This window comes from Vombatus ursinus, unplaced genomic scaffold (genome assembly GCF_900497805.2).
Source record: "Vombatus ursinus unplaced genomic scaffold, bare-nosed wombat genome assembly UNPS02014313.1, whole genome shotgun sequence".
Taxonomy (NCBI): domain Eukaryota; kingdom Metazoa; phylum Chordata; class Mammalia; order Diprotodontia; family Vombatidae; genus Vombatus; species Vombatus ursinus.
This window is the reverse complement of record NW_020954091.1, coordinates 296,126-301,607: the sequence shown is the minus strand read 5'-3', so window position 1 is coordinate 301,607 and position 5,482 is coordinate 296,126. Positions and strand designations below refer to the sequence as shown.

The window sequence follows — 5,482 nt, the reverse complement described above, 5'->3', positions numbered from 1 at the left end:
TGTGCTTGATACTGTCTGTGGACCCATGGAAATACTCAAGCGGGTTTGTAATTTTGTCATTTGGAAGCTTCCTATAATAAGGAAGATCAGAAGTGATATACCCATATTCCATTTTATCTGTGTTTCAACAAAAACAACAAACCAGGGGATTCATCCAATGTGCTGAGGGTGTTCCTTTCTTTCTTTTGACATCTCAACAGTACGTGTGTAACACTCTGACTGCTTATCTATCTCCCCTTCCAATAATAGAATTCCTTTGTGGCATCTTTTCTTTTAATTCTTCTTTGAAAGTTTTAATTGGTTATATGTTGCAGTCTACTCATACCTGTCATGCATTTTTTATCTTTTATTTATTTATTGAATTTCTGGAATAAAGCAAAAAGTTTCATAATATAGTACAATAAAAAAAGATAATTGTATGTGAAACTGCAAATTCACTATGTACAACTTGGTATTCCTTTTAAATACACAACAAAGTTATCATGTAAATTTATTTTCCCCCTTTTTCTCCCCTCCTTCATCCCTACCTCAGAGATGGCTACCATTAGAAGCAAACAGGATACATATACACATGCACACACATGTAAAATTATTCTATACATACCTCCATTTATTAGTTGTTTTTTGTTGCTTGCAGATAGTGTCTTTTTAATATGTCTTTTATAGTTAATTTTGTTATTTCTAATAGTCAAAATGACTTCTATACTCAAAATCATTCTTAAAACAATATTTCACTTACTATATATAATATTCTCTTGGTTCTGCTCAATTCACTCTTCATTGTTTGATGTGAATCTTTGCATGTTTTTTCTAAAATCATAGAGCTCATTATTTCTTATAGCAGGGTAGTATTCCGTCACAATTATATACCACAGCTTCTTCAGCCATTCCTCAATTGATAGGCATTCCTGCAATTTCCATTTCTTTACCAACACAAAGAAAGCTGCTATAAACATTTATAACACATATATTCTTTTCTTTTTCCCCTAATTATCTTTCCTCATATCTTCCTTTCATTTTTCCATTTGTCCTCTATGCAAAGGGGTCAAGTAGAAGTTAGTGTTTGAGAAGAATTTTGAAAGAAATAGGGCATTTATAAGGTGGACATTAGTGGGGATTGAATGCATTTCAGGGACATGAGATCACCACTGCAAAGGTAAGGACATTGAAGATGTAATTTCATTTGTGAGAAACACCAAGAATCCAGTTTGGCCACTGATAGCACGGGGAAAGGGGAAGTAATTCATGATTAGATTTGAAAGGTAGGCTGGAAGCAAGTTGTAAAGAAATTAAAAACAAACAAAACAAGATGTTATATTTTATTTCAGGGTTCATAGGGAGATAGCAAATTTTATTGGGGGGCAGGTAGGCATTGTAATGGATAAGAGCACTGTGCCTGGATTTCAAATCTGACTTCAGACATTTACTAGCTGAGTGATACTTAGCAATTCACCTAACTCCTGCCTATATAAAAACTAGAGAAAGAAATGGCAAACCTCCAGCATATTTGCCAAGAAAACTCCATGGACAGTGCAGTCATGAAGATTCAGACATGACTGAATGACTGAACAACAACAGCAGAGTTTATTTTTTTTTTAATTTTTTAAGTGAATTTATTTATTTTTAGTTTTCAACATTCACTTCCACAAGACTTTGAGTTCCAAATTTTCACCCCACCTCACCCCTCCCCCACCCCAAGATGGCATGCATTCTGAATACCCCTTCCCCTAGTCTGCCTTCCCTTCTATCTCTCCCCCCCCTTCTCTTATCCCCTTCCCCTTCAATTTTCCTGTAGGGCAGGATAGATTTCTGTACCCCATTTCCTGTATTTATTTCCCAGTTGAATGTGAAAACATTTTTTTAAACATATGTTTTTAAAACTTTGGGTTCCAAATTTTCTCCCTTCCTCCCTCCCCACCCACCTTCATTGAAAAGGCAAGCAACTCAATATAGGTTATACATGTGCAGCTATGCAAAACACTTCCTTAGTAGACATGCTGTGAAAAACTAACTCTATTTCCCTTAATTGTATCCTGCCCTGCCATTTATTCTATTCTTTCTTTTGACCCTGACCCTCCTCAGAAGTATTTGCTTCTGATTACTCCCTTTTCCAATCTGCCCTCCTCTCTATCATCCCCCTACTCTCTCGTCCCCTTCCACTCCTATTTTCCTGTAGAGTAAGACAGATTTCCATACCCAATTGAGTGTGTATGTTATTCCCTCCTTAAATCAAATCCTATGAGAATAAGATTCACTCATTCCCTCTCACCTTCCCCCATTTCCCCTCTACTGTAAGAGCCTTTTCTTTTCTGTTTTATTTTGTGAGATAATTCACCCTGTTCTGCCTCTCCCTTTCTCCTTCTCCTAGTATAATCCTCTCACTGCTTAATTTTATTCTCCAGACCCCTTCATCTTCAACTCACCCTGTGCCCTCTATCTATCTATCTATCTATCTATCTATCTATCTATCTATCTATCTATCTATCTATCTACATACATATAATTTTCCCTCCAACTATCCTAATACTGACAAAGGTCTCATGAGTTACAAATATCATCTTTCCATGTAGGAATGTGAACAGTTCCTGTTTACCTCTTCATGTTCCACTTGAGTCTTGTATTTGAAAGTCAAATTCTCTATTCAGATCTGGTCTGTTCATCAAGAATGCTTGAAAGTCCTTTATTTCACTGAATACACATTTTTTCCCCTGAAACATTATCCTCAGTTTTGCTGGGTAGGTAATTCTTGGTTGTAGTCCCATCTCCTTTGCCTCTGGAATATTATATTCCATGCCCTGTGGTCCCTTAATGTAGAAGCTGCTAAATCTTGTGTTATCCTGATTGTGTTTCCACAATACTTGAATTATTTCTTTCTGGCTGCTTGTAATATTTTCTCCTTGACCTGGGAACTCTGGAATTGGGCTACAATATTCCTAGGAGTTTTCCTTTGGGGATCTCTTTCAGGAGGAGATCAGTGGATTCTTTCAATTTCTATTTTGCCCTCTGGTTCTAAAATATCAGGACAGTTTTCCTTGATAATTTCTTGGAAGATGATGTCTAGGCTCTTTTTTTGATCATGGCTTTCAGATAGTCCAATAATTTTTAAATTCTCTGTCCTGGATCTATTTTCCAGGTCAGTTGTTTTTCCAATGAGATATTTCACATTGTTTTCTAATTTTTCATTCTTTTGGATTTGTTTTATAGTGTCTTGATTTCTCATAAAGTCACTAGCTTCCAATTGCTCTATTCTAATTTTTAAGGAAGTATTTTCTTCAGTAATCTTTTGGACTTCCTTTTCCATTTGACCAATTTGGCTTTTTAGGACATTGTTTTCCTCATTGGCTTTTTGGATCTCTTTTGCCATTTGGGTTAGGTTATTTTTTAAGGTGTTATTTTCTTCAGTATTTTTTTGGGTCTCCTTTAGCAAGCTGTTGACTTGTTTTTCATGATTTTCTTGCATCACTCTCATTTGTCTTCCCAGTTTTTCCTCTACTTCTCTTACTTGCTTCTCAAAATCCCTTTTGAGTTCTTCTAAGACCTGGGACTGATTCATATTTTTCTTAGAGGCTTTGGATGTAGGAACTTTGACTTTGTTGTCTTGTTCTGGTTGTATGTTTTGATCTTCTTTGTCACCAAAGTAAGATAATACAGCCTGATACTTTTTGGGCTGCTTACTCATGATCCTGGCCAATTACTTGAGTTTTAAACTCTTTGTTAAGGCAAGAGTCTGCTTCCAATGTGGAGAATGTACTGTCCCAAGCTTCGGGGGTTTGTACAGCAGTTTCCAGAGCTACTTCTAGGGACCTGTAAATTTTCAGTTCTTCCAAGGTGCTATGATAAGGTACGAGGTGTTTCTTCTCCACCACCACAACAAGCTCCTCCACACCAGCACTGCTCCTTGCCCCAGGATCGCCCCTCAGAACTGTGACCCAGATCCAAGCACAGGAAAAGCAAGAGATTCCTGCCTCAGCACTGGCAAAGAGATCCATGCAATCCCCCTCTGATCAGCTGCTCGATTCCCCCTCAGTCTGTGGGAAAGTCAGAAGGCATCTGAGGTCTGCGCTTGAAACTTGTGGCTGAAACCTAGCTTCTCTCTCACCAAAGTCACAGACTTTTCCCACTGACCTTCCAAGTTGTTTTTGGTGTTCATGTGTTGAGAATTCTGGAAACCACCACAGTTGCTAGTGATTCAGTCCCCTGAGACCTGCTCCAGATTTGCTGTGACCTGCACACCCACGCCAAACTGCACTCCTCTCCCTGCCCAACGAGATATACCTTTCCAATCAACCATACAGGTTGTCTTGGGCTGGAAATTTGTTTCACTCTGTCTTTTTGTGTGTTCTGCTGCTTTAGAATTTGTTTAGAGCCATTTTTTTCTTACAGGTGTTTGAAGGGGTTTGGGGGAGAGTTCAAGCAAGTCACTGCTTTCCCTCCACCATCTTGGCTCTGCCCCAATAGCAGAGTTTATTGAGTGACATGGTCAAATCTGTGCTTCAGGAAAAACACTTTTGCAGCTCTGGGGGAGAAGCTTGAGCAAGAAGACCAATAAAGAGAATTATGTAATAGTCTAGGCAAAAGGTGATAGAGAACAGAGGTAAGGTCATGATTGTATGAATGATGAAAAGAGACTTTATTGAGAGGTGCTGTTTGACAACTGATTAGATATTTGAGGAGGCAAATGAAGACATGAGAAAAACAGTGAATTTGTGAACCTGAAATAGTGAAAGGATGGTGATGTCCTCTATAAAAACTGGAAAATTCTGAGGAGTCTGAACTGGCAAAATGGCAGACGTGCTGGACCTTCATGATGCCAGAGGTGAAGACTTTGCCATGGATGAGGATGGGGACGAGATAATTTACAAACTGAAGAAGGCCAAGAAATTCAAGGGTTATGGTTTCAGCTCAGAGGAATAGTCCCAGGCCTGAATGCAGTAGAATTATGACATTGTGGAGCAGGATGGAGATGAACCTAGGCCATAACAGGCTGGATTCTCTTTGTGATGGGGTCCAGGAGGAAGCCCCTGAAGAAGAAATACATGACAAGTTTGCAGAGTGTGGGGAAATCAAGAATATTCACCTCAACCTGGACCAGCACACAGTATACCTTAAAGGGTATACATTAGTTGAATATACAAGAAGCCTCAGGCTGTCATGGAGGATGGCCAGGATATGATGGGGCAACTAATAAGTGTGGATTAGTCTTTTGTTCAGGGCCACCCAAATTCAAAAGGAGAGGTGGCTGAAGACAAAGCAGGAGTCCATAGCTGAGACTTCACTGACAGCACTTCTTAGAAGTCATTCTCTCCAAAGGATCAATTTGCCTACATCCACCCTTGGAGGAAAGGGACTAGGATGGGACTCTGACTTAATCTCTTGCCTCCTTAAGCATTTCTTTTGCATTATCAATAAGCAGTTTGGTTTTCTTTTCTAAAATAAACAAATAAATAAAACTGGAAATTTTGAAGATAGGTAGGGTTTTATT

General features: G+C 38.7%; 1 pseudogene; it reads left to right on the top strand.

Annotated features, from left to right (window-relative positions):
• Positions 1–4,782: 4,782 nt before the first annotated feature.
• LOC114042241 lies at positions 4,783–5,264 on the top strand (annotated as a pseudogene).
• Positions 5,265–5,482: the final 218 nt, after the last annotated feature.